Source organism: Scyliorhinus torazame, chromosome 7 (genome assembly GCF_047496885.1).
Source record: "Scyliorhinus torazame isolate Kashiwa2021f chromosome 7, sScyTor2.1, whole genome shotgun sequence".
Lineage (NCBI taxonomy): Eukaryota > Metazoa > Chordata > Chondrichthyes > Carcharhiniformes > Scyliorhinidae > Scyliorhinus > Scyliorhinus torazame.
In genome coordinates, this window is record NC_092713.1 from 89,692,244 (window position 1) to 89,718,994 (window position 26,751).

The 26,751-nt window shown below is 45.9% G+C and overlaps 1 protein-coding gene and 1 long non-coding RNA gene across 3 annotated transcripts in view; one reads left to right on the forward strand and one right to left on the reverse strand.

Annotated features, from left to right (window-relative positions):
* negr1 (neuronal growth regulator 1) overlaps positions 1-26,751 on the forward strand; it is a 1,009,857-nt gene that overhangs the window by 241,012 nt on the left and 742,094 nt on the right. The gene's annotated exons all lie outside the window — the stretch shown is intronic.
* Positions 1-26,751, reverse strand: part of LOC140427301 (uncharacterized) — a 155,096-nt gene that overhangs the window by 21,777 nt on the left and 106,568 nt on the right. Inside the window, exon 3 of the long non-coding RNA XR_011948451.1 lies at positions 17,391-17,423. This is a non-coding gene — a long non-coding RNA (uncharacterized lncRNA). The remainder of the gene's footprint in view (positions 1-17,390; positions 17,424-26,751) is intronic.

The following is a 26,751-nucleotide window of genomic DNA, read 5'->3' on the forward strand; positions in this document are numbered from 1 at the left end:
CTCCAACCACCAGTACCATTTACCCCAATGCTTATATAATAAGATCCCACGACAGTCAGATCCACAAATATTCAGAACATGAGTACCGGTGACACTCATAATGCATCTATCCTATAATCACCTTTACCAAGTGCAGTGCCTGACATTCGTAGGTCTGAAATACCCCCTTACAAGAGAAGAGAGCATAGAACACAAGGGAGAAGACGAGCGCCAGACCCCGTTGATCATGGAGCTGGCAATTGCCAAGCAGGAAGCTTTTGAAATGAGCATCATACCAACCTCCAAGCATTGGCGATAGCAACACTCATATTTCATTGCTGCAGGGTGATATAAATTCATCTCTAGTACTCAGTATATTTGGCATCATACTTTGCAAATAATCACTTTAAATATTGCATTGTATCTTTTTAACAAGTGAAAAGGGACAAATGCAAACTAGCTGCTTCTATTTGGAATAATTACACTCTGCAGGCATTTGCAGCTGCAGATTTTAGCCTTTACATCAAATAAAACTTCAAAGACAGCGACTGAAACATCCTCATAAATCGCAGCACTAATCATCATTAAAACAAAAGCTGAAAGCCACCGTCATTCAGAAGTATTTTTCATCTTCATGCCTCGCTTCTGTAGCCTGAACTGATGAATATACACTTCTACTCTTGCACCTTAAAATGCTGTAATTTGCTGTTGGGCAATTAGATCTGTGATACCAGAACACAGAAACAGGTTGTAGCATTTGTAAATGAATCGGTCATTAATGAAGGTAAAAGATGTATGTTAACAATGAGTTGTATACCTTTTGACCTTTCACATAATGGTTCCTGATGTTATTTGAAATGTTTTTCTGATTGGTTTTAACCATTACCTTTGCTGACTATATTTCCTAATGTCATAGAATGTTCTTCACATCTCATAAATTAAATGCAGCAGTTCATGGAACTAGTAAATGAGAAACTGTTCCAGTGAACTATTTTTGAACAGTTTAATACGTGGCAGACTATACTGCAGTGCAGTTTTATTGCACCATACAACATAGAGTTATGAAGCTTGTGCGTATAATCATAGCAAGTGTTAGTTTAAAGGTTAATACTAATCTATCAACTTGACAATTTTTCTCTGCTGAAGTAATGTAATAGTGCAACAACTTGCATTTATAATAGACCGTTAAGTGTAACCAAACATCCCAAAGCACTTCACAGAGTCATAGTTAAGAAAGTGGATGCCAAACCAGAGAAGATGATCGAATGATACAACACAAGAAGGTGATTATTCAGTCCATTGTGCTGTGCGGCTCCTTGATAAAACTATCCCATTAGTCCCACTCCCCTGCTCTTACTCTATGGTCCTGCACATTATTCCATTCCCACTATTTATTCAAATCCCATTTGAAAGTTATTACTGAATTTGTTTCCATCATCCTTTCAGACAATGCATTCCAGATCATGTGTATTGTCTTTCCATGTGCCACCTCTGATTCTTTTGCCAGTGACCTTAAATCTGTGTTACCTGGGTACCGACTCTTCCGTTATTGGAAACAGATGCTCCTTATTTGCTCCATCAAAAACTTTTTAAATCTCCCCTTTACCTTCTCTGCTCCATGGAGAACAATCCCAATTCCTCCAGCCTCCCTATGTAACAAAGTCTTTTATTGCTGGTACCATTTTAGTAAATCGCCTGTGAACAACTAAGGCTTTGAAATCCCTACTGAAGTACGGTTCCCATAATTGAACACAATAGCCCAATTGGGGCCAAAAAAGTAAACATGACCTCCTTATTTTTTTGTACCTTTTTGTACCTTTATAAACTCAAAGAACTCAAATGACTTTTGACAGCTTTCTCAGCTTGTTTTGCCAGTTCAAATACTTATCGATGGAGACTTCAGGGGCATCATTCTCCGACCCGGCGTTGGCCGCTGTGAATCCCGCCCCCGCCCCCGCCGAAGTCTCCGGTACCGGAGATTGGGCGGGAGCGGGAATTGGGCCGCGTCGGTTGACGGGACCCCCCCCCACTCAATTCTCCGGCCCGGATGGGCCGAAGTCCCGCCCAGAAATTGCCTGTCCCGCCAGCGTAAATCAAAGCTGGTATTTACTGGCGGGACCAGGCGCGGGGCGATCTAACCCCGGGGGGTGCCCCCATGGTGGCCTGGCCCGCGATCGGGGCCCACCGATCCGCGGGCGGGCCTGTGCCGTGGGGGCACTCTTTCCCTTCCGCCTCCGCCACGGCCTCCACCATGGCAGAGGCGGAAGAGACTCTCCCCACTGCGCATGCGTGGGAAACTGTCGGCTGCCGCTGACGCTCCCGCACATGCGCCGCATTTCCGCGCCAGCTGGTGGGGAAACAAACGCCATTTTCGCCAGCTGGCGGGGCGTAAATCCCTCCGGCGGCGGCCTAGCCCCTCAATGTTGGGGCTCGGCCCCCAAAGATGCGGAGCATCCCGCACCTTTGGGCCGGCGCGATGCCCGTCTGATTGGCGCCATTTTTGGCGGCAGTCGGCGGACATCGCGCCGTTGGGGGAGAATTTCGCCCCAGGTCTCTATATTTTCTTTTTTTTAAATCTTTTTATTCGCCATATTTTCATAATTTTCACCGTACAAACAGAAAAAATAACAGAGAAACAGCAACAAAACAACCCCACCAATACGCAACCTAAAACATCGACTCGCAAGTGAAAAACAAAAAGCAAATAACAAACAAACCCCCTCCCACCCTCCCCCATTAACATTTAACGGCAACCAGCTCCCAAAAGCGCATGATAAACAAACTCCATGTATTGTAGAACTCCTCCTTCGCCCTCCCCGTCCCCTTAATTCAAACCTCACCTTCTCCAGAGTTGAAAACTCCAGCAGGTTCCCCCAACACGCTGAGTGACAGGGGGGAGAAGCTGACCTCCACCCCAACAGGACCTGCCTACAAGCAATCAATGAGGTGAAGGCTAAAATATCTGCCCCCGCATCCGCCTGTAACTCGGGCAGGTCCAAAACCCCAACATTGGCCCCTTGGGGGTCCGGCTCCAAATCCACATGCAGCATCCCCGCATTGCTGTTAAATACCTCCCTCCAATACCTTTGCAGCTCCGGGCAGGACCAAAACATATGTACCTGGTTTGCAGGGTCCCTCCCACACCGCTCACAGACATCCTCCACTCCCTCAAAGAGCATGTTCATCCATGCTTTTGTGAGGTGCACCCTATACATGGCTTTCAATTGTATCAACCACAACCTCGCGCATGAGGTTGAGGCATTCACCCTTCGCAGCACCTCACATCACAGACCCTCTTTCTTCGGTCCGCCAGCTCTTCCTCCCACTTCGCCTTAATCCCCTCTTATCCTCATCCAGGATCCTCCCACAAATCACCAATACCACCCCCTCTCCATCCCCCGCGCCAACAGTACTACCTCCAACAGCGAGGATGGAGGGGCTATTGGGAAGGTCGGGAAATTCTTCCTCACAAAATCTCAGACCCTAAACCCTTCCTACTGCCCCAACCCGTTCTTCTCTCCCAGCTCCTCGAAATTCATAAGTCATCCCCGCAGGAACAGATCTTTCATTACCTTAATCCCCCTCCCCTCCCACTTCCGACACCTCCCTGACTCAAATCTATGATTCCCCCCAATCAGCATCTCCCCGACCCGCTCCCAGCTTAAAGTGCTGTCTAAACTGCCTCCAGATCTTCAAAGTTGCCACCACCACCGGGCTCATCGAATACTTGCATGGAGCTATCGTGTGCGCACCATTGCCAGCACCCTCAACCCCAACCCCCTACACAAGCCCTCCTTTATCTTAACCCACCGGGATCCCCCACCTTGACCCAGGCCCGCACCTTCTCTGCGTTTGCCGCACAGTAATAATACAATACGTTTGGGAGATCCAGCCTGTGGTCCTCTCTGCAGAACCGTCCTTCGAACCCTGGTCAGGCCTCTATCTTTTCTTGAACACCCTTTAAAATTGTACCATTCAGTTTATATTGCTTCTCTCCATTCTTCCTCCAAAATGAATCACTTCACACTTAAGCAAATTAAATTTGATGTGACATATGTGTCTCGCCTCATTTCATTCATCTATGTTTTCCTGAAGTTGGCTGGATGGCTACCGTGTGGTGCAGAATGATGGTAACCTACCATCATTACCATGATTACCTACCATGTCTTATTCACTCGAGTCCAGTTCACAAATATATTGCCTATAGTTTTTTTTTGTTTTTCCAATTAAGGGGCAATTTGGCGTGGCCAATCCACCTACGCTGCACATCTTTGGGTTGTGGGAGTGGAACCCACACAAACACAGGGAGAATGTGCAAACTCCACGCTGACAGTGACCCAGGGCCAGGATCGAATCCAGATCCTCGACGCCATGAGGCAGCAGTGCTAACCACTGCACCACTGTGCTGCCCTTATATAGCATATAGTTACCAGAATTATCTCTCTCCCCTGTTTAAAACAGGGTCTAACATTTACAATCTTTCAGTCTTCTGGCACTACTTCCAAATCTAAGGAGGATTGTTAGATTGTGGCCAGGGCCATTATACTTTTCAGCCTTTTTTCCCTCAGCAACCAACGATGTAACCCATCCAGACGGCTGTAACCCATCCAGTGGTTAGCACTGCAGCCTAACAGCTCCAGGAACCCGGGTTCAACTCTGGCCTCGGGTGACTGTTTGTGTGGAGTTTGTACTTCTCCCTGTGTCTTCATGGGTTTCCTCCGATTTCAGTCCAAAGATGTGCAGGTTAGGTGGATTTGTCATGCTAGATTGCCTCTTAGTGCCCAAAAAGGTTAGGTGGGGTTACTGGGTTACGGGGATAGGGTGGCGGTGTGGGCTTAAGGAGGGTGCTCTTTCCAAGGGCTGGTGCAAACTCGATGGGCCGAATGGCCACCTCCTGCACGGTAAATTCTATGAAACTAGACCAGATAACTTTTGTACTTTGAGCAGAGCCAAACTTCAAGTGGCTTCTGTTTATTTTACACAAATATATATTTTTTTATTACCTCCTTTATCATGACATTGGGAGCATTCTCTTATATGGTTAAGACAGATAGAAAGTGTTCATTTAGTCCCTCAGCCATGCCCTCTTCTCTACAAGAAGGTTTTGTTTATGGTCCCTAATTGAGTTTCGTGGTATATATCTGAAGACAGGTGAACAAAAGCTTGGTTATAGAGTTGATTTTTAAGGTGTATCTTAAAGAAAAAGAGAAAGGTGGAGAGGTTAGGGAGCAAAATCCAGAGCATGTGATATCAGCAACGAAAAGCAAAGCCTCACTGTTTGGGAGAAGGAGAGGGAGGATTTACAAGGCCACGAGGAATAGAATGCTTGACGGTGTCAGGGGTGAGGTATTGTTGGGCCTGGAGGGGTAACAGTAACTGACAGGTGTAGGGCCATCAAGGGATTTAACCAAAAAGTAGAAAGCTTTAAAGTTGAGATGTTGGGGGACTGGTGGTTATGATAAGTTAGTCAGGATGAGTTCATGGGCAAGTGGTTCAAGTGTATTATGAGCTTTCAGTCAAGACTTCATGGACAGGATTGTCCATTAGCTGACGCCGAAATCAGGGCGTGTGATCGGGCAATGAATAGCTCCCAACGGCGACATCACGGCATGCGGCGGTTTGACGCCAAATCGTGATGCTTCGCCTCCACGTAAATGGCATCAATATGACGCACGCCGTGTGTAGTTGCAATACCGTTCACATATCATTAGTCGGCCCACACACTATTCTCCGCCTCCGATGGGCTGAGTTCTCGACAGCACGATCCACGTGTGCTCTCAGAAATCGTGATCCTGGCGTGGTGGCTGCTGAGAGAGAGAGGGTGTACGGACAGAGTCCAGCACCGCCATACTTCGCTGACAGCTGTGCGGCTGGCCGGGGTCTTCTGCTGGGGGGAGTAACGGGGGATGGCCAGGAGGTGGGCTGTGGGGTCGGGGTGGATGGGTACGCAACACCATTACCGCAGCTGGCAAGGCAGCCATGTGGCTGCATATACCGCTGACAGCCAACTTTAAACCTGGGCCCTGGGTCGTATAGGTGACCCCCTCCCCCCCCCCCCCCCCCCCCGCCCGGAGCACCCTCCTGGGTGCCCTCTGGCCCTAGCCGACCCATCAGCTGTATGGGCGGTCCAGCGCAACATGTCCCATATTTCTGTCCACGATCAGTGTGTGTGGAGGGAGGGTGTATTGTTTAAGCGCGGCTGCAGCTTGTCAGCCCTGCAGGTGTCCATCTCGGACCTGATTCCCACAACGTTTTGTGTGTGTTTCGATGGTGTTCCATGCGGCGCCAGTGCTAGCCCTTCACCGGTAGCAGAATCGTGCAGGTGTGGCACCGATTTTTCTGACGTGAAGGTCCATGGATTCTCTGTTGGCGTCAATACTTAGACTCAGAAATGGAGAATCCGGACCAGTTTTAACAAACTGAACCAAAGGCTGAAAATGATGGCTGCCCAAGGACTTCTTTTGTGGATTGAAACCGCTCATCTATCTCAAGAGTGAACAACAGGAAACTTCCAGACCAATGTTGTATTAATGCCTTTCCTGAAACTAAGGGTGTGATTTAACGAGAAAAAAAGAGTTCTGTTTTGGGCACGTTTAGCAGGGTGCACTGCCGAGAACCACCCTGCTACCAAATGGGACTCTTATTTGGCTTTGGTGAAGAACACACCGCCGAGATCGCATTTACAATCAGCTCGTCAGTGCAGGAAGAGATTGGGCACCTTTTTAAATGTCGCGCCAATCTCCCCGATTTCTGGAATCCGAATCATGGCCTTTGACCCCACAACTCCCCAACTTACCTGTTGGGGGTCCTCGAATCCCCCCTCATGCCACCTCATATGACCGCGGCAGAACACAACTCCACTCAGATTGAAAAGGAGTGTTTGACAGTAGTATTCACTAAAGGTGAAAAGGTTCCACCAGTACGTACACGGCCGCTATTTCACGATCATGATGGACCACAAGGCATTAGAACATAGAATATACAGCAGTACAGCACAGTACAGGCCCTTTGACCCACGATGTTGTGCCAACCTGTTGTGTATCCTAATCTAAGATCAACCTAACCTACACTCCTTCAATTTACTGCTGTCCATGTGCCTATCCAAGAATCTCTTCAATGTCCCTAATGGCTCTGGCTCCACTACCTCCGCTGGCAGTGCATTCCACGCACCCACCATTCTCTGTGTAAAGAACCGACCTCTGACATCTCACCTATACCTTCCTCCAATCACCTTAAAATTATGTCCCCTCGTTACAACTATTTCCGCCCTGGGGAAAAGTCTCTGGCTATCAACTCTATCCATGCCTCTCATCACCTTGTACAGCTCTATCAAGTCACCTCTCTTCCTTCTTCGCTCCAGTGAGATCTAAATATTCAAAAATCTTATCTCTCAGAATCCTTTCGAGTATATTGCTCACCACAGACATAAGACTGACTGGCTGTAATTCCCAGGAATTTCCCTATTCCCTTTCTTGAACAGGGGAACAACATTCGCCTCCCTCCAATCATCCGATACTACTCCAGTGGTGAGTGAGGACGCAAAGAACATTGGCAACGGTGCAGCAATCTCCTGCCTCGCTTCCTGCAGTAACCTTGGGTATATCCCGTCTGGCCCAGGGGACTTATCTATTCACAATTTCCAGCACATCCTTCTAGTTAATATCAACCTGTTTGAGCCAATTAACCTGGTGAATGCTGTTCTCATGAGCAATAAGATCCCTCTAGTGAATACTGAAGCAAAATATTCAGTTAGGGCCTCCCCTACGTCCTCAGACTCTCCGCACAAGTTCCTTCCACTATTGCTGATCGACCCTACTCTCACTCTGATCATCCTCTTATTTCTCACATAAGTGTAGAACGCCTTGGGGTTTTCCCTAATCCTTTCCACCAGGGCTTTTTCATGCACCCTTCTAGCTCTCCTAAGTCCATTTTTGAGTTCCTTCCTGGCTACCTTGTAACTCTCTAGAGCTGTGCCAGATCCTTGCTTCCTCAATCTTATGTAAGCTTCCTTCTTCCTCTTGACTAGAAGCTCTACTTCTCTTGTCATCACTGGGACTCTTTAAGGAAGACAAGGCAATTCTGCCGATAGCGTCTGGCAAGATACAAGGCTGGGCACTACTGTTCGTGGCGTATGAATAGACATTTGAGCATCACACAAGGACGCAGATTGCGAACGCAGATATGTTGAGCAGACTGCTGACGCAGCCCCACCCCCCCTCCATCTCCTCCCAGGCAAACAAACTAATCGCCATGCTGAATTTCATAGTTACCTTGCCTGTTACCGCTGCCCAAATACGCGATTGGATGCAAAAGACCCCATATTATAGAAAGTCCACCACGTGGTATTGTACAGAGATCAGCACCGAAAGCTGCCCAATAACCTGCAGCCCTTAGCAACCAGGATATTGGAACTCAGTGTTGAGGATGGCATTCTCATGTGTGGTCCCGCACCAAGACCGAGACGCCATATTCCGGGATCTTTTTCACCACAAACAATGGACACCTGGCTGTGTCAAAAATGAAAATGCTGGCCCGTAGTTACGTGTGGTGGCCCGGCCTGGATGGAAAAATAGAATGGCTGGTTCAGCCATGCGCCATTTGCTAAGAGCAGCAGAAACTTCTGCTCACCGTGCTGTTTTGTCCTTGGGAAAGGCTGAACCAGCCTTGGGGTGGCTTCACGCCAATTTCGCAGGGCCTTTCCAGTGATCCATGTTCCTGTTTATCATAGATGCACATTCTAAGTGGCTGGCTGTCCTCAAAATGTCCTCCACCCCATTGAGAGTGACGATTGACTATAGAACCGCTAGCTATGGCGCTGAGAGCCTCGAGGAACTGGCGGGGACAGGTTCGGGGGGGGGGGGGGGTGTGGAACATCGGGTCTCGCGATACGCAGATGATTTGCTCCTGTGCATTTCGGACACTGTGGAGGGGATGGGGGAGGTTCTGCGAATCCTGAGGGATTTTGGTAGTTTTTCCGGGTACAAACTGAACATGGGAAAGAGCGAGTTGTTTGTGATCCAGGCCAAGGGGCAGGAGGAGAGATTGAAAGAGCTGCCGCTCAGGATGGTAGAGAAATGTTTTTGTTACCTGGGTATACAGGTGGCCAGGAAATGGGATGCCCTGCACAGGCTCAACGTGACCCGGTTGGTGGAGCAAATGGAAGGGGACTTTAAAAGGTGGGACATGCTTCCGCTGTCACTGGCAGGGAAGATGCAGACCGTGAAAATGACTGTCCTCCCCAGATTTTTGTTTGTCTTTCAGTGCCTCCCCATCTTCATCGCTAAGGCCTTTTTTAAGCGGGTGAGTAGGATCATTTTGGGCTTTGTGTGGGCGAATAAGACCCCGCGAGTAAGGAGATCGCTGTTGGAGCGCAGTCGGGGGGGGGGGGGGGGGGTGGGTTGGCACAGCTGAACGTTCGCAACTACTACTGGGTGGCCAATATAGCTATGATTAGGAACTGGGCGATTGAGGGGGGGGGGGGGGGGGGGGGAGCAGCTGGAGGCGGCGTCATGTAAAGGTACTAGTCTGGGAGCTTTGATAACGGCTCCTTTGCCGTTCTCGCCGACCCGTTACTCCACAAGTCCGGTGGTGGTGGCGACACTGCGGATCTGGGGACAAGTGGAGGAGATACAAGAAGGTGGAGGGAGCGTCGGTCTGGACCCCGATATGTAACAACCACAAGTTTGTCCCGGGTAGGATGGATGTTGGGTTCCAGAACTGGCAGAGGGCAGGCATCAGAAGGATGGGAGATCTGTTCTCTATATGGTAGCTTTCCCAATTTGAAGGCACTAGAGGACAAATTTTATCTGCCGACAGGAAACGCCTTTAAATATCTGCAAGTATGAGCCTTTCTGAAAAAACAGGTAGTGGCCTTTCCGACGCTGCCGCCACTGAGGATACAGGACAGGGTGGTCTCGGCATCTGGGTGGGGGAGGGGAAGGTGTCGGATATCTACCAGGAACTACAGGAGGTGGAGGAAACCCCGGTGGAGGGGCTCAAGGGCAAGTGGGATGAGGAGCTAGTTGAGCAGTTGGAAGCGGGTCTGTGGGCAGAGGTCCTGGGCAGGGTTAATTCCTCCTCATGTGCCAGGCTCAGTCTAATTCAATTTAAGGTGGTCCACCGGGCACACATGACGGCAGCGAGAATGAGCAAGTTTTTAGGGGTACAAGACTGTTGTATGAGGTGCAACGGCAGCACGGCAAACCATGTCCACATGTTTTGGGCATGTGCGGAGCTTAGAGAGTTCTGGCAAGGGTTCGCGAGAGCAATGTCCAAGGTGCTTAACAAATGGGTGGTGCCGAGTCCAGAGATAGCGATCTTTGGAGTGTCAGAAGACCCGGGTGTTCAGGGGGCGAAATAGGCCGACGTCTTGGCCTTTGCCTCCCTAGTAGCCCGGAGACGGATTTTATTAATGTGGAGGGACTCGAAGCCCCTGAGTGCAGAGGCTGGGGTTAACGACATGGCTGGGTTTCTCAGCCTTGAGAAAATAAAGTTTGCCTTGAGAGGGTCTACGCTAGGGTTCTCTCGGAGGTGGCGGCCATTCGTCGACTTTCTTGGGGCAAATTAAAATGTCAGCAGCAGCAATCCATAGGGGGCGTGGGGGGTTGGGGGGGGGGGGTGTTGAGGGCTTCATTGGGATGGTGTGGGAAGATTGAGTCGCCTGGGGTAATGTCTATTTAATTGTTATTGTATATTCTCTTTTTGCACTATGTTAATGTTCACTCTAGTTTGTTTTGTTATTATTGTTACTACTGTTTTATTATGAAAAGTTCTGCAAAACCTTAATAAAAATACTTTAACAAAAAAGGCAGTGACGATTGAGAAGCTCCGACCCCCGCTTAGCACCCAAGTGCGTTCCTGGGACAGTGGTGTAGCAAACAGGGCCACTGTCCTACCAGGTACGGACGTGAGAGCAGGCAATGAAGAAGCATGTAGACCACTTCGGCAGGAGACCAAAATTGTGCCACGCCTCTCTGGAGGAGCCAGCTTCTAAAGCCATTGGGGCTTTGCCTCCTGGGGATCCCAACTCTGAGATGTGTAAATTCATTGACTCCGACTTGGATATTGATAGGCATCGAAAAATTCTGACATTGAGCAGGCTGGGGATCAGCCGCCTGTATTGAAACCTCCCCAGGCGGTCAGGAAGAAAACATCGCTCTCCGGTGCGATATCCCCCCCCAAAAGTGCAGCTGCAGGCAAACAAGAGTGGGGGCCCTCCTGCTCCATCTTCTTCAGACGGATCTTTGGGCTTTGGAGGGGAGGATGTTATAACCCTCACAAGGCCTCACCGTAAGCCTCATGGAATACGAGCTCCCTTTCTGAGGGGTGGGAGCCCATCGTGAGGTAATTGAATACGGACATAAAAGTCAGCCCAGAAAGAAGCCTGGAAAGAAGATGGTGGTGTATCTGTGGAACTCTTGCCGCAGAAGGCTATGGAGTCCAAATCACTGAGTGTCTTTAAGACAGAGATAGATAGGCTCTTGATTAATAAGGAGATCAGGGGTTATGGGGAGAAGGCAGGGGGATGGGAATGAGAAAAATATCAACCATGATTGAATGGCAGAGCAGACTCGATGGGCCGAGTGGCCTAATTCTGCTCCTATTTTTTATGATCTTATGGACTTATGGCAGAGAAGTCCCTGCTGGGACCTGCACTGTGACCTGTAAATAGTTTGCTTTCACAAATCGTTTTCGTTATACTCTCCTACCTGACTCCTTTGTGACCATAAAAGTGGTAATATATGCTATGGTTGGAAAAGGAGCTGTAGGCTGCATTTGGAATGGTGTACAAGGAAAATGTAGCCCTGCCTGCTTCACTCTCTGAATGAGTCATCACTTCCGTCAGAGCCCTACCCCTTCAGAATTTCCTTCTCTTATCGCTAAAATGTACAAGATAATGAAGGACATAGATAGGGGAGATAGGAAGAAACATTTCCAACTAGTAGAGGGATCAATAACTAGGGGCATAGATTTAAGTTAAGCGGCAGGAAATTTAGAAGGGATTTGAGGAAAAAACCCTTTTCACCCAGAGGGTGGTGGAAATCAGGAGCTCGCTGCCTATCTTCTCTCTGTCTTTCTCTCTTTCTCTGTCTCTCTCTTTTTCTCTCTTTCTCTCTCTCTTTCATTCTCTCTCTCTCTCTCTCTCTCTCATAGAATCATAGAATTTACAGTGCAGAAGGAGGCCATTCAGCCCATCGACTCTGCACCAGCTCTTGAAAAGAGCACCCTACCCAAGGTCAACACCTCCACCCTATCCCCATAACCCAGTAACCCCACTCAACACTAAGGGCAATTTTGGACACTAAGGGCAATTTAGCATGGCCAATCCACCTAACCCGCACATCTTTGGACTGTGGGAGGAAACCAGAGCACCCGGAGGAAACCCACGCAGACACGGGGAGAACGTGCAGACTTCGCACAGACAGTGACCCAAGCTGGGAATCGAACCTGGGACCCTGGAGCTGTGAAGCAATTGTGCTAACCACTATGCTACCATGCTGCCCTCTCTTTCACTCTCGCTTTCTCTCTTTCTCTCTCTCCTTCTCTTTCGTTTTCTCTTTCTCTTTCTTTCTCTCTCTCCTCTCTCTCCTCTTTATCTCCTCTCTCTATCTCCTCTCTCTCTCTTTCTCTTTTCTCTGTTTCACTCTCGCTTTCTGTTTCACTCTCGCTTTCTCTCTTTCTCTTTCTTTTTCTCTTTCTCTTTCTTTCTCTCTCTCCTCTCTCTCCTCTTTATCTCCTCTCTCTCTTTCTCTATCTCCTCTCTCTCTCTTTCTCTTTTCTCTGTTTCTCTCTCGCTTCCTCTCTCTCTTTATCTCTCTTTATCTCTCTTTCTCTCGCTCTCTCTCTTTCTCTCGCTCTCGTTCTGTCTTTCACTCTTACATTATTTCACTCTTTTTCTCTCTATTTCTCTTTTTCTCTATCTCCCTTTCTCTCTTTCTCTCTTTCTCTCTCTTTTTCTCTCTCTTTCTCTCTCCTCTCTCTCTTTCTCTCTCCTCTCTCTCTTTCTCTCTCTCTCTTTCTCTCCCTCTCTCTTTCTCTCCCCTTTCTCTTTCTCCCTTTCTCTCGCTCCCTTTCTCTCTCTCTCTTTCACTCTTTCTCTCCCTTTCTCTCTCTCTTTCTCTTCCTTCCTCTCTTTTTCCTCACTTACTTTCTCTCTCCTTCTCTCTCTCTTTCTCTCTTTTTCTCGCTTTCTCTCCTCTCTTTCCCTCTCTTTCTTTCTCTCTCTCTCTCCCTGTCTCTCTCCCTTTCTCTCTCTTTCACTCTCTCTTTCTCTCTTTCATTCTTTCTCTCTGTTTCTTAGTCTCTCTTTTTATTTCTCTCTCTCTGTTATTTTGAACAACAAAAATGTCATTTACTTTGCGCAAAGCATTTTGAGTGCCTTGTGTGAATCTTGCTGTCAGACTGCAGTCAATGGATGATACTCTCTCTATTAAATTGGAGTTATTGTAGAGAACTTGAATAGGTGGGAAGTTAAAATTGCCCACATTGCCTGGATCCCCTCGGGATTGACCTTTGGGGTTTCCAAATCTGCCCAACTGCTGCAGAGAACCTCATCTATGCTTTAGTTAACTCCGGATTTGACTATTCCAGTGCCCTCCTGGCTGGCCAGCCATCTACCATCCTCCTTAAACTTCAGCTTATCTAAAACCCTTGAGCTCACTGATCCATATTAGTTCCCGCCCATCAATGCTTTCAATTTTTAAAAAAAAGGCAATTTATTGCCATGTTCAAGTGTCTGCATGTTCTTGCACTTTCGTATCTCTGGAACATTGTTGACTATTTGAGAACTCAATGCTGCTTCAATTCTGGCCTCTGCTGCAACCCTGATTTCCTTTGTCCACTATTGCCAGACCTGCTTTCAGTCATCTAAGTCCTAAACTCTGGAACTCCTTCGCAGAAACTATCTGGCTGCCTCACTACTTCCCTCTTCTTAGTTAAGGAGCTGTTAAAAACTGTGAGCACCTGTGCTAATATCTCATTCTTTGGCTTGGTGTTATTTCTTCACCACTATGAACAATCTTCTAAACTCCTGTCCCCTGTCTTGCACACCCTCACCTCTAAAAACAATAAGAAGTCTTACAACACCAGGTTAAAGTCCAACAGGTTTGTTTCAAATAACTAGCTTCCGGAGCACTACTCCGTCCTCAGGTGAATGAAGGGGTAGGTTCCAGAAACATATATATAGACAAAGTCAAAGATGCAAGACGATACTTTGAGTGTGAGCCTTTGCAGGTAATTAAGTCTTTACAGATCCAGAGAGAGGGGTAATCCGAGGTTAAGCGGTGTGAATTGTCTCAAACCAGGACAGTTGGTAGGATTTCACAAGCCCAGGCCAGATGGTGGGGGGTGAATGTAGTGCAACATGAATCCCAGGTCCCGGTTGAGGCCGTACTCATGTGTGCGGAAGTTGGCTATAAGTTTCTGCTCGGCAATTCTGCATTACCGCACATCCTGAAGACTGCCTTGGAGAACGCTTACCCGAAGATCAGAGGCTGAATGCCCTTGACTGCTGAAGTGTTCCCCAACTGGAAAAGAACATTCTTGCCTCGCAATTGTCGCGTGATGTCCGTTCATCTGTTGTTGCAGCGTCTGCATGGTCTCGCCAATGTACCACGCTTCGGGACATCCTTTCCTGCAGCGTATGAGGCAGACAACGTTGGCCGAGTCATACGGGTATGTACCACGTAGCTGGGGGATGGTGTTCTCACATGTAATGGTGGTACCCATGTCGATGATCTGGCATGTCTTGCAGAGATTGCCATGGCAGGGTTGTGTGGTGTCGTGGTCGCTATTCTGAAGGCTGGGTAGTTTGTTGCAAACAATGGTTTGTTTGATGTTGCGCGGTTGTTTGAAGGCAAGTAGTGGGGGTGTGGGGATGGCCTTGGCAAGATGTTTGTCTTCATCAATGATGTGTGGAAGGCTGCAAAGAAGATGTCATAGTTTCTTCCCTCCGGGGAAGTACTGGACTACGAAGGGTACTCTGTCGGTTGTGTCCCGTGTTTGTCTTCTGAGGAGGTCGGTGCGGTTTTTTGCTGTGGCGCGTTGGAACTGTCGAACGATGAGTCAAGCACCATATCTCGTTCATACGAAGGAGTCTTTGACCTTAGTTTATTCATGTAGAGGGGTGCCTATTTTGGCATCCACAATCCCCCCTTGATTATGGGGGAGAGATCGGGTGGTGAATGAGCACCAACCTTATTTTACGTGCCCCTACACCCCTTGTGGGAAATACACCCGCCAGGGCTGCGTAAAATTCAATCTAAACTTTAAGTTCCAGATTTATTAATTGAATTCCAGCTCACATAAGAACATAAGAACTAGGAGCAGGAGTAGGCCATCTGGCCCCTCGAGCCTGCTCCACCATTCAATGAGATCATGGCTGATCTTTTGTGGACTCAGCTCTACTTTCCGGCCCGAACACCATAACCCTTAATCCCTTTATTATTCAAAAAACTATCTATCTTTATCTTTAAAATATTTAATGAAGGAGCCTCTACTGCTTCACTGGGCAAGGAATTCCATAGATTCACAACCCTTTGGGTGAAGAAGTTCCTCCTAAACTCAGTCCTAAATCTACTTCCCCTTATTTTGAGGCTATGCCCCCTAGTTCTGCTTTCACCCGCCAGTGGAAACAACCTGCCCGCATCTATCCTATCTATTCCCTTCATAATCTTATATGTTTCTAAAAGATCCCCCCTCATCCTTCTAAATTCCAACGAGTACAGTCCCAGTCTACTCAACCTCTCCTCGTAATCCAACCCCTTCAGCTCTGGGATTAACCTAGTGAATCTCCTCTGCACACCCTCCAGTGCCAGTACGTCCTTTCTCAAGTAAGGAGACCAAAACTGAACACAATACTCCAGGTGTGGCCTCACTAACACCTTATACAATTGCAGCATAACCTCCCTAGTCTTAAACTCCATCCCTCTAGCAATGAAGGACAAAATTCCATTTGCCTTCTTAATCACCTGTTGCACCTGTAAACCACCTTTTTGCGACTCATGCACTTGCACACCCAGGTCTCTCTGCACTGCAGCATGTTTTAATATTTTATCATTTAAATAATAATCCCTTTTGCTGTTATTCCTACCAAAATGGATAACCTCACATTTGTCAACATTTTATTCCATCTGCCAGACCCTAGCCCATTCACTTAGCCTATCCAAATCCCTCTGCAGACTTCCAGTATCCTCTGCACTTTTTGCTTTACCACTTATCTTAGTGTCGTCTGCAAACTTGGACACATTGCACTTGGTCTCCAACTCCAAATCATCTCTGTAAATTGTGAACAATTGTGGGCCCAACACTGATCCCTGAGGGACACCACTAGCTACTGATTGCCAACCAGAGAAACACCCATTAATCCCCACTCTTTGCTTTCTATTAATTAACCAATCCTCTATCCATGCTACTACTTTCCCCTTAATGCCATGCATCTTTATCTTATGCAGCAACCTTTTGTGTGGCACCTTGTCAAAGGCTTTCTGGAAATCCAGGTATACCACATCCATTGGCTCCCCGTTATCCACCGCACTGTTAATGTCCTCAAAAAATTCCACTAAATTATAGACCCATGCTGCGTCTGACCAATGGGACAATTTCCATCCACATGCCTCGCTATTTCTTCCCTGATGATAGATTCCAGCATCTTCCCTACTACCGAAGTTAAGCTCACTGGCCTATAATTACCCGCTTTCTGCCTACCTCCTTTTTTAAACAGAGGTGTCACGTTTGCTAATTTCCAATCTGCCGGGACCACCCCAGAGTCTAGTGAATTTTGGTAAATTATCACTAGGGCATTTGCAATTTCCCTAGCCATCTCTTTTAGCACTCTGGGATGCATTCCATCAGGCCCAGGAGACTTGTCTACCTTTAGGCCCATTAGCTTGCCCATCACTACCTCCTTGGTGATAACAATCCTCTCAAGGTCCTCACCTGTCATAGCCTCATTTCCATCAGTCACTGGCAAGTTATTTGTGTCTTCCACTGTGAAGACCGACCCAAAAAACCTGTTCAGTTCCTCAGCCATTTCCTCATCTCCCATTATTAAATCTCCCTTCTCATCCTCTAAAGGACCAATAATTACCTTAGCCACTCTTTTTTGATGCAATTTGAACCTGTGTCCCCAGAGCAATAGCCTGAGCCTCTGGATACTAATCCAGTGACATTATTACTATGCAACCATCTCCCAGTCTGAAGGAGGTGGAATGTTTTTCTTAATGCAGACAGTGCTAGCGGCAGCTAATTCGTGGAAATCCAATTTTTCACTGCGGACCTCAAAGAGCCACTCAACACCTTAATTACATATGCATGGTACCCAGTGCCTGTTTTAGGCATGGGTACTACCTGCCAATTTTCTGGCCATTTTCAATATAATATTTCAATATAATACTTACCAACATAATACTTACCTTGTAATAAGCATGAGCTTGCAGCTGCCATATCTGTAAAGGCCAGAAAAGCAGATGGATTACTAAGCCATAGAGTGTTTTCACTCAGTCTTTTTCCGGTCTCCTACAAGTAAATTCATAGAACAGCATCACATGTAATCTGGGAAGAATCAGCAGTCCATTTTGCTCATTAGGTTGGCAATTGGACTGCATAGCTGTGTACGCTGGGAGATGTAACGTGGATAGCCACATAATTGAATGGCTGTCATTTGAAATCACATAGTCGCTAGAAAGATTTAATTAAAAAAAATAATTTCATGCAGTGAAATTCATTGTTCAAAAATGATTCATCCATATTCTTGCCACCTTGCACATTCATGATGGAAGTCTTGCTGAAAGAACAAAATAATAGTCAGCAATTGTAAGCATTTTCCACTAATTACAATCAAAACTATATACATAAGTTAGCACAGGGAAACAACATTTACAAAGCTCCCCCACCCAGCACAGATCAATGCAATAATGGACTTGAGCTACCTCATGATGTAAGGACCACCCACAATAAAAGTGCAGGGTGCAGGCTGTTCAAATATTGAGAAGTGAGTCTGTACCCCAAAATTGAATAGTCTGCTGCCACATTAAAAGCATTTCACAGAATTTGCTTTGTGGCAAACTTGGCTGAGAACCAGAAAGTCCAGCAAGGCAGCACTATCATTATTCACACCTGTCGGAGAACTAACTTCCAGTTAATCGTGGAAAAGAATGACACAAGATTTCACATTTTACGATTTTTACTCTAACAGATGACTAAAAGTGCTAGTAAATTAAAACAATTTTTGTAGAGAACTTATAATTTAAATTGCAGAATGATATGGTTCCCATTTGTACTCATTGCATAGCATAAGGTCCACAGTTTCTCCCAGCTTCCAAAGGGTTCTCCTTTTCCTGTTTCACAGAATAGCAACTTTGCATGACTGCCTCCATGTGCTTCCCTTAGTTTTCCGACTTTTCTAAATCTATCACCAGCAGTATAGCCTGGCCTGATGATTGTTCCCTCTGGTCATGCCAGAATGAATCTCCCGGGATCCTTAGATGGCTGAAGGACGCATCTCTTCAACTAGAGACTGTCTCCCTCCTGCATCCAGCAGTGGTCGTTCGAAAAGGCAAGTAGCCTCTTCTCTCTGATGACAGCACAAAAATTACTCTTGGTTTGTGATATTTATTGATTTGTAGGAGACCTCTAACCTGAACTCATAATGGCTTCCTCTATCTTCACCATGGCAACGCTGCATCTAGGTAGAAATGCTAATTATCTAACCTTGAGACCTCAAATTAATTTTCGTCTTCGAACTAAATGAACAGCTTAAAGCACAATTGCTTACAACTCGACAATCCTGAACACTTATCTGGGACTTTGGAGGCGCACAGTCTAAACTGTTATCGCATAGGCTGCTGCCATTGTCACCAAGTGTAAATACTTTACACCTTTTTCCCCGTAAAATAATCTAAGCCTTCCTTTTATCTCTAATAATCAAACCAGCCAAGCTTATTATTAGGCAGGCTTCAGAATAAGTCACGTAAATAAACCGGGTTGGACGGGTCTTTCCTTATGCTGCCCGCTTTCCCAAGGCAGCGGGAGGTGTAGACAGAGTCAATGGATGGGAGGCAGGTTCGCGTGATGGACTGGGCTGTGTTCACGACTCTCTGAAGTTTCTTATGGTCCTGGGCCGAGCAGTTTTCATACCAGGCTGTAATGCAGCCAGGTGGGATGCTTTATATGGTGTATCTGTAAAAGTTGGTAAGAGTCAATGTGGACATGCCGAATTTCCGTCGTTTTCGGAGAAGGTATTGGCGCTGTTGTGCTTTCTTGGTCATAGTGTCGACGTAGGTGGACCAGGACAGATTGGTGGTGATGTGCACACCTAGGAATTTGAAGCAGTCAACCATCTCCACCTCGGCACCATTGATGCAGACAGGGGTGTGTACGATACTTTGCTTCCTGAAGTCAATGACCAGCTCTTTAGTTTTGCTGATATTGAGGGAGAGAGTGTTGTCGTTACACCACTCCACTAGGTTCTCTATCTCCCTCCTGTATTTTGACTCATCATTGTTCGAGATCCATCCCACTACGTTCGTGTCATCAGCAAACTTCCAGATGAAGTTGGAGCCAAATTTTGCCTCTCAGTCATGTGTACACAGGGAGTATAGTAGGGGGCTAAGTATTCAGCCTTGCGGTATTGAGGACTATCCTGGAGGAGGTGCTGCTGTTTACCCTTACCAGCCTCTTCCAATTTAACCCAAGACAATCAAACTGTGATTTATATCTGTAAATAAAGCCATACCACTGATATCATGATCTCTACCTTAGCTCCCAAATCAACCATCATAAAATTAGGCATATCATTTCCGATTGATTTTCTGATCTACTCCCAGTGGTGACTTGCAAATCGTGTCCTTTTGAGTACAAAGCTTCTTTTCTGACTTTTTAAACATTGATTTCCATTTATGGCTTCTGGTCATACTTTGAAGTAGTAATCTGGATTCATCTTATCTGCACCACCATTTAGTATTCTAAATTCATCACTGAAGTGCCCACTTAATTACTTTCTTTTGACAGTCTGAAAGGCAATCGTTTTTTTTTCAAAACCTAACCCCACTTAAGGCCACTTTCCTCTATCGTAAACATCAGCTCAGGTTTCTAAGATTCTGGATAAAGCAGATGTCCAGTAAAATTAATGACCTCGAGTTTAACTCTCCACCCCCACACTTTGCTGCTGGGTGTGAATGGGATGAGCAAGGGATTAAAATGGGCTAAATGTACTTATGGGCTCCAAGTTGTTCTGTTCCCATCGAGCAGCATTTTAATGATGGTGAGTTTCTTCTGTGATGAAATTAGGACTCCGATGTAAGATAAACATGCAGACCACAAGCGGGACTGGCTCTTCATTTAACAGGCTGTTGGATTTCAAGGGGCCACAACTTGCACCAACTCAAGGTTGTTTTGTTACCTGTGTGGTAGGTAACATGTGCTACTCAATCCTTGGCTAATGAAGAGGTCTTCTGAATTTCGATGAATAAGATTCAAACTCATCCAGTCGTAACAAAAAGTTTATTGAGTAACTATAACAATAATTGCATGAGTTCTTTACTTTAACTGTTATACTAGTGATAAAGTTAACGAGATCTAACTACAGTAACTATAGGTAACTCCACTAGCCATCTGAACTACTCTGCTATTGCCCTAGTCATAGTGCACCCCTGAGAGACCCAGCAACCCATTGTGGTTGCCTTTTATACGCCTGTTGGTCCGGCCCTCTAGTGATCATGTGGTGCTACTGATTACACAATAACCCCTTGTGTACATGCACATATAGGGATCACTACATCCTCCTTTTTTTCGTGTTACATATTTACTGTATATTGTAAAGAAAATTGAACAAACATAATAGATGCTGTTTGCAAATGCATCACATAAAATCAATGAGTTAGTCCGTCAAATGTGAATACGTTTAGTCTCTAAGGTTTTTTCGCTTGCGTGAAATAGGTAGACAAACGATGTTATGTACAAGTTGTGATGATCTTGATGATGATACAAAGCCAATTAATATTTATGAGTCCAATCTTAATAAAAAAACTTGTGAGTCCAAATTTTATGAATTTGCTCGGTTGAGTTGCTTTTGTCTTCTTTTGTTGAAATGGTGATGTTGATGTCGTTATTTCTTTGTGAACGTTGTCAGTGTTCTTGTGTTTAAGTGACCATCATGAGGTGTTCGAATGGTCGAATCACTTTGTTCTCTGATTTAGACTTTCTTTTTTTTTCTCTATACTTGTGGTAGCAATTCTGTGTTACACCATTGTCTGACCTGGACTTTTTTCTGTGCTTGTGGTATTGATTCAGTATGTCATCTTTGTCATCTGACCTGGGCTTTTTCCTGTGCTTGCGGTATTAATCTAGTGTGTCATCTGCCGTGAAAGCTGGAATGCTTGCTTCTTCTGGAGCAGATGTAAATTTGTGAGATTCTTTGTCAAGCCTTGTCATTTTTGTAGTCTTGTCATTGTTCTTTCTATGTCCAATGAAGAAATCATCTTCTGAGTAGTATTCTTCAATGAACAAATCACTGTGCTCTCCTCTTTGGGTGGTGCAAACTGCTTGTGTCACGGTGCTTCGGTAGTTATTTTTAACTGCTGGTGTAAGTTTGGGCATTGTTCTCTCTTTTGATGTAAGAAAATTTGGTTTTGCAGCTTTAAATGTCTTTTTGTTTATTTTCGTGCATTTCTCATTTAAGTGGGCGTGGTCCAGGTCCTCTGATATCATGATGCTTGTGATGTAATGCGTAGGAATTGATTGCGAATGCGCAATTCGAGTTTCCTTTACTGTGCGCTCTTTTCTCAACTGCGCATGCGCGGCTTCTCGAGTGTATTTTGCCGTTTTCCTTCTTTTTGAGAAGCGCACATGATGGTACTGGCCGGAACGCTCTAGCTCAAGATGGCTGCCAATCAAAAAGCGCTGTTGCATCAAGTGAGATCCTGCCTCTGCCTCGTGGTGAGTGTTCGTGCCATTTTTACCGATTTTGTTTTCTAGATACTGATTCTGTGTTTGTAAAGACTCATGGTATTAATTTTGTTTTTGTTCATAAGCAAGGCATTTTTGTATAGCGGTTTCTAGAGTTAGATACTTATCGTGTGAAAGTTCTTCCTTCAAATTTTTGTCAGATAGTCCAGAAATTGATTGATCCATTATCATAGTGTCTCTGAACTCAGCATCATCACAGCCTTGTGGTATTAACTTGAGATTTGTGATAAAATCAGTGATGGGCCCTCCATTTCTCTGGCATTTATGACAAGAGTTAAATCTTTCCAGCATCTCACCTTCTGACTTACAGTATTCATCAAATCTTTGAGTATTACTTCTATTTTGGTGTTGCCTTCACCTTCTAAATAAGTAAAGCAATCATTGATTTCTCTAGCTTCATGCCCTCCTATTAGTAGTGCTATTTTCGTTGTGTCAGAGACTGTGCTTAAATCATTAGCTGCGATAAATATTTTGAATATCTGTTCAAATCTTTTCCAGTTATAACTTAAATTACTGGTTGTTTCCAGCTGTCCTAGAGGTCCAATGAGTCCCATAGTTAGTCGTCGAGGATCCATTTGCTGCGAAGTCTTCCACAGTCGAATATCCGGTCTGAATTTTCTTCTTTTTTTTGTCTAACCTAATCTAACTAGTTCTGTTAAAGCCAACACGCCTGGCACCATGTTTTGTTACCTGTGTGGTAGGTAACATGTGCTACTCAATCCTTGGCTAATGAAGCGGTCTTCTGAATCTTGATGAAGAAGCCTTGAACTCATCCAGTAGTAACAAAAGGTTTATTGAGTAACAATAATTGCATGAGTTCTTTACTTTAACTTTGATACTCATGAGAAGGTTAACAAGATCTAACTACAGTAACTATACGTAACTCCACTAGCCATCTGAACTACTCTGCTATTGCCCTGGTCACAGTGCATCCCTGAGAGACCCAGAGACCCAATGTGGTTGCCTTTTTTACCCTTGTTGGTCTGCCCCTCTAGTGATCATGTGGTGCTACTGATTACACAGAACTCCTTGTTCACATGCACATGTAGAGATCACTACAAAGGTGAGTCATGGCCAGTTGTTATAGTGTATTTTATTGGATTTATACAGTTTATTCTTTATTCATACCTTACTGCAGCTAGAAATAATGTGCATGTGTTCTGCTGTTTCTGCACAATGCTGGATGTGGAAGGAACATGAGCAGTAAATGCAGCAGCAGCAGCAAAAAGGATTCAAGGAGAAGCAAGAGCATTAGGAGGGCTTCAGTTAAGTCAGCAGGTGAGGGAGCCTGCTCGCAGAATGACTCACCAACTTCACAGGGGATAAGGACTAAAGGTCATCTTCCTGGACCTGTCGGAAGAGCAGTGCCTCAGGAGGCTGATGTTGTCCAGGCATGGAATTTCTGACCTTTGTTGTCTCCTGGAGGAAACCTACTAGCCTGGGTGAGGTGCTGGGGGACTGCGGGAATAACCGTGCTGGGCTATGCTCGTGGCAGTACAAAGAGGGATTATCGTTGGATTTTATTGTTCTGGATCATTCCAAGCTCCCCATCAGAGAACATTACTGCTCACAGCTGACAACTACCCCCGAGGTGAAATCAGACAACCTGAGGACCACCTTTCTCTCTTTCCACCCATCCTGCAACTTTCACAGCTTTTCACTTCAGTAACTGCGGGGGTTCAGTAAGATTTTAAATAGGAAACCCACTGGAAATTACATGTGGGCAAGTATGTAGCAGCCAATAGCCTGCACCGCGGTATTATGGAGCTGATACAAAGCTATCCGAGACTGGCCAATGTTCTGGATGCACTGCCTCCTTCGGGTGTGTGGTCACCGTTCCTGCTTTCCTCAGGGCCACTTTAATTTGTTTTGAATAATTGATGCATTATGTCTAACAGAAATAGTGATCTGCCACTCAGATGACTGAAACATTTCATGAATTCATGAGAGTTTACTGCTGTAATACAGTAATTATCAGTTACATTTCTTGTCCCCCCCGCCCCCCCCCCCCCATGTCATACCGCAGCATCTGAGAGTGATTATTATCATCTGAGAGTGATTATTAAAGAAATTATCGTCTTTACTTCCTGAGTAGTAACTGTCAGAGTGGATCTTACAATTTTTATGGATGCATTTTCATCATGGGTTTTCATCTCATTGAATGGCTTTAAGGGCCGGTCAAGGACAGCAGTGGAAACGTGTGCATGGAGTCTGAAGATATAGGAGAGGCCCTAAATGAATACTTTACTTCAGTGTTCACAAAGGAGAGGGGCCATGTTGTTGAGGAGGATAGTGTGATACAGGCTGGTCGGCTGGTGGAGGTAGATATTCGGAAGGAAGATGTGTTAGAAATTTTGAGAAGCCTGAGGATAGACAAGTCCCCTGGGCCTGATGGAATATATCCTAGGAGTCTTTGGGAGGCGAGGGATGAGATTGCAAAGCCTTTGGCTTTGATCTTTATGTCCTCACTGTCTACAGAAATAGTGCCAGAAGACTGGAGAGAGGCGACTGTTGTCCCCTTGTTCAAGAAAGGGAATAGGTATAACCCTGGGAATTATAGGCCGGTTAGTCTCACTTGGGTCATAGGCAAATTATTGGAAAGGGTCCTGAGGGATAGGATTTATGATCATTTGGAAAGATACAGCTTAATCCAGGATAGTCAGCACGGATTTGTGAGGAATAAGTATTGCCTCACAAGTTTTATTGTATTCTTTGAGGAGGTAACTAAGTACATAGATGAAGGTAGAGCAGTTGATGTTGTATACATAGATTTTAGTAAGGCGTTTGATAAGGTGCCCCATGGTCGGCTCCTGCAGAAAGTAAGGAGGCATGGCATAGAGGGAAATTTTGCCGATTGGATCAGTAACTGGCTATCACATAGGAGACAGAGGGTGATCGTAGATGGTAAATTTTCATCCTGGAGTCCAGTCACCAGCGGTGTACCACAGGGATCAGTGCTGGGTCCTCTGCTATTTGTGATTTTTATCAATGACTTGGATGATGGAGTTGAAGGTTGGGTTAGTAAATTTGCTGATAGCACCAAGATTGATGGAGTAGTGGATAATATGGAGGGCTGTTGTAGGCTGCAAAGAGACATTGATAGGATGCAGTGCTAGGCTGAAATGTGGCAGATGGAGTTTATCCCTGATAAGTGTGAGGTGATTCATTTTGGTAGGACAAGTTTGAATGTGGATTACAGGGTTAACGGCAGGGTTCTGAAGAATGTGGAGGAGCAGAGAGATCTCGGAGTTCATGTCCATAGATCTCTGAAAGTTGCCACCCAAGTGGATAGAGCTGTGAAGAAAGCCTATAGTGTGTTAGCATTTATTAACGGGGATTGAGTTTAAAAGCCGTGAGGTTATGCTGCAACTGTACAAGACCTTGGTTAGACCACAGTTGGAGTATTGTGTGCAGTTCTGGTCACCTCATTATAGGAAGGATGTGGAAGCATTGGAAAGGGTGCAAAGGAGATTTACCAGGATGCTGCCTGGATTGGAGGGTAGGTCTTATGAGGAAAGGTTGAGGGAGCGAGGGCTTTCCTCATTGGAGCGAAGGAGGATGAAAGATGACTTAATTGAGGTGTATAAGATGATGAGGGGGATAGATAGAGTGGACGTTCAGCGACTTTTTCCTCGGGTGGATGTTGCTGTTACAAGGGGGCATAACTATAAGGTTCATGGTGGAAGATATAGGAGGGATGTCAGAGGTAGGTTCTTTGCTCAGAGAGTGGTTGGGGCATGGAACGCTTTCCCAGCTATGGTAGTGGAGTCGGACACTTTAGGAACTTACAAGCGGTTATTGGATAGGCATATGGAGAGCACTAGAATGATTGGGAGTAGTTGATTTGATCTTAGTTTCAGACTAGTTCGGCACAACATCGAGGGCCGAAGGGCCTGTACTGTGCTGTACAGTACTGTTCTATGTTCTATGTCTATGTGTTCCGAAAACTGTTGATGCACTTGGAATAAAGCATTTTGCAGTACTTTAAACAATCTACATATAACCAACAGCATTAGTCTGTCACTGAAAACATCATCCATGTCCAGATTTAATTGTTTCAATAATCATTTGGCTGACTTCCCATCCTCTATAAACTATAGCTTATTGAAAACTGTGCTGCCTGCAGCCTCACCTACACCAAGGCCCAGAGTTTTGCAGTGTCAGCCTGATCAAAAATGGTGCAGGGTCCCAAATCCAGAAGTCTCGCTCCGTGTCCGACATGGGCCATTGTTTGGCGGCAGGTAGAAGCAATATTTGCCATTGGCACTTCTAGAACTGACTTATGTGATTTCTAGTGGAAAAAGTTCCTCTGTTTTCCGGGTCCTTAAGGGGGAGGGGGAGCAGCCCCAAGTCGTGGTCCACATTGGCACTAACGACATAGGTAGGAAAGGGGACAAGGATGTCAGGCAGGCTTTCAGGGAGCTAGGATGGAAGCTCAGAACTAGAACAAACAGAGTTGTTATCTCTGGGTTGTTGCCCGTGCCACGTGATAGTGAGATGAGGAATAGGGAGAGAGAGCAATTAAACACGTGGCTACAGGGATGGTGCAGGCGGGAGGGATTCAGATTTCAGGATAACTGGGGCTCTTTCTGGGGAAGGTGGGACCTCTACAGACAGGATGGTCTACATCTGAACCTCAGGGGCACAAATATCCTGGGGGGAAATTTGTTAGTGCTCTTTGTGGGGGTTTAAACTAATGCAGCAGGGGCATGGGAACCTGGATTGTAGTTTTAGGGTAAGGGAGAATGAGAGTCTAGAGGTCAGGAGCACAGATTTGACGTCGCAGGAGGGGGCCAGTGTTCAGGTAGG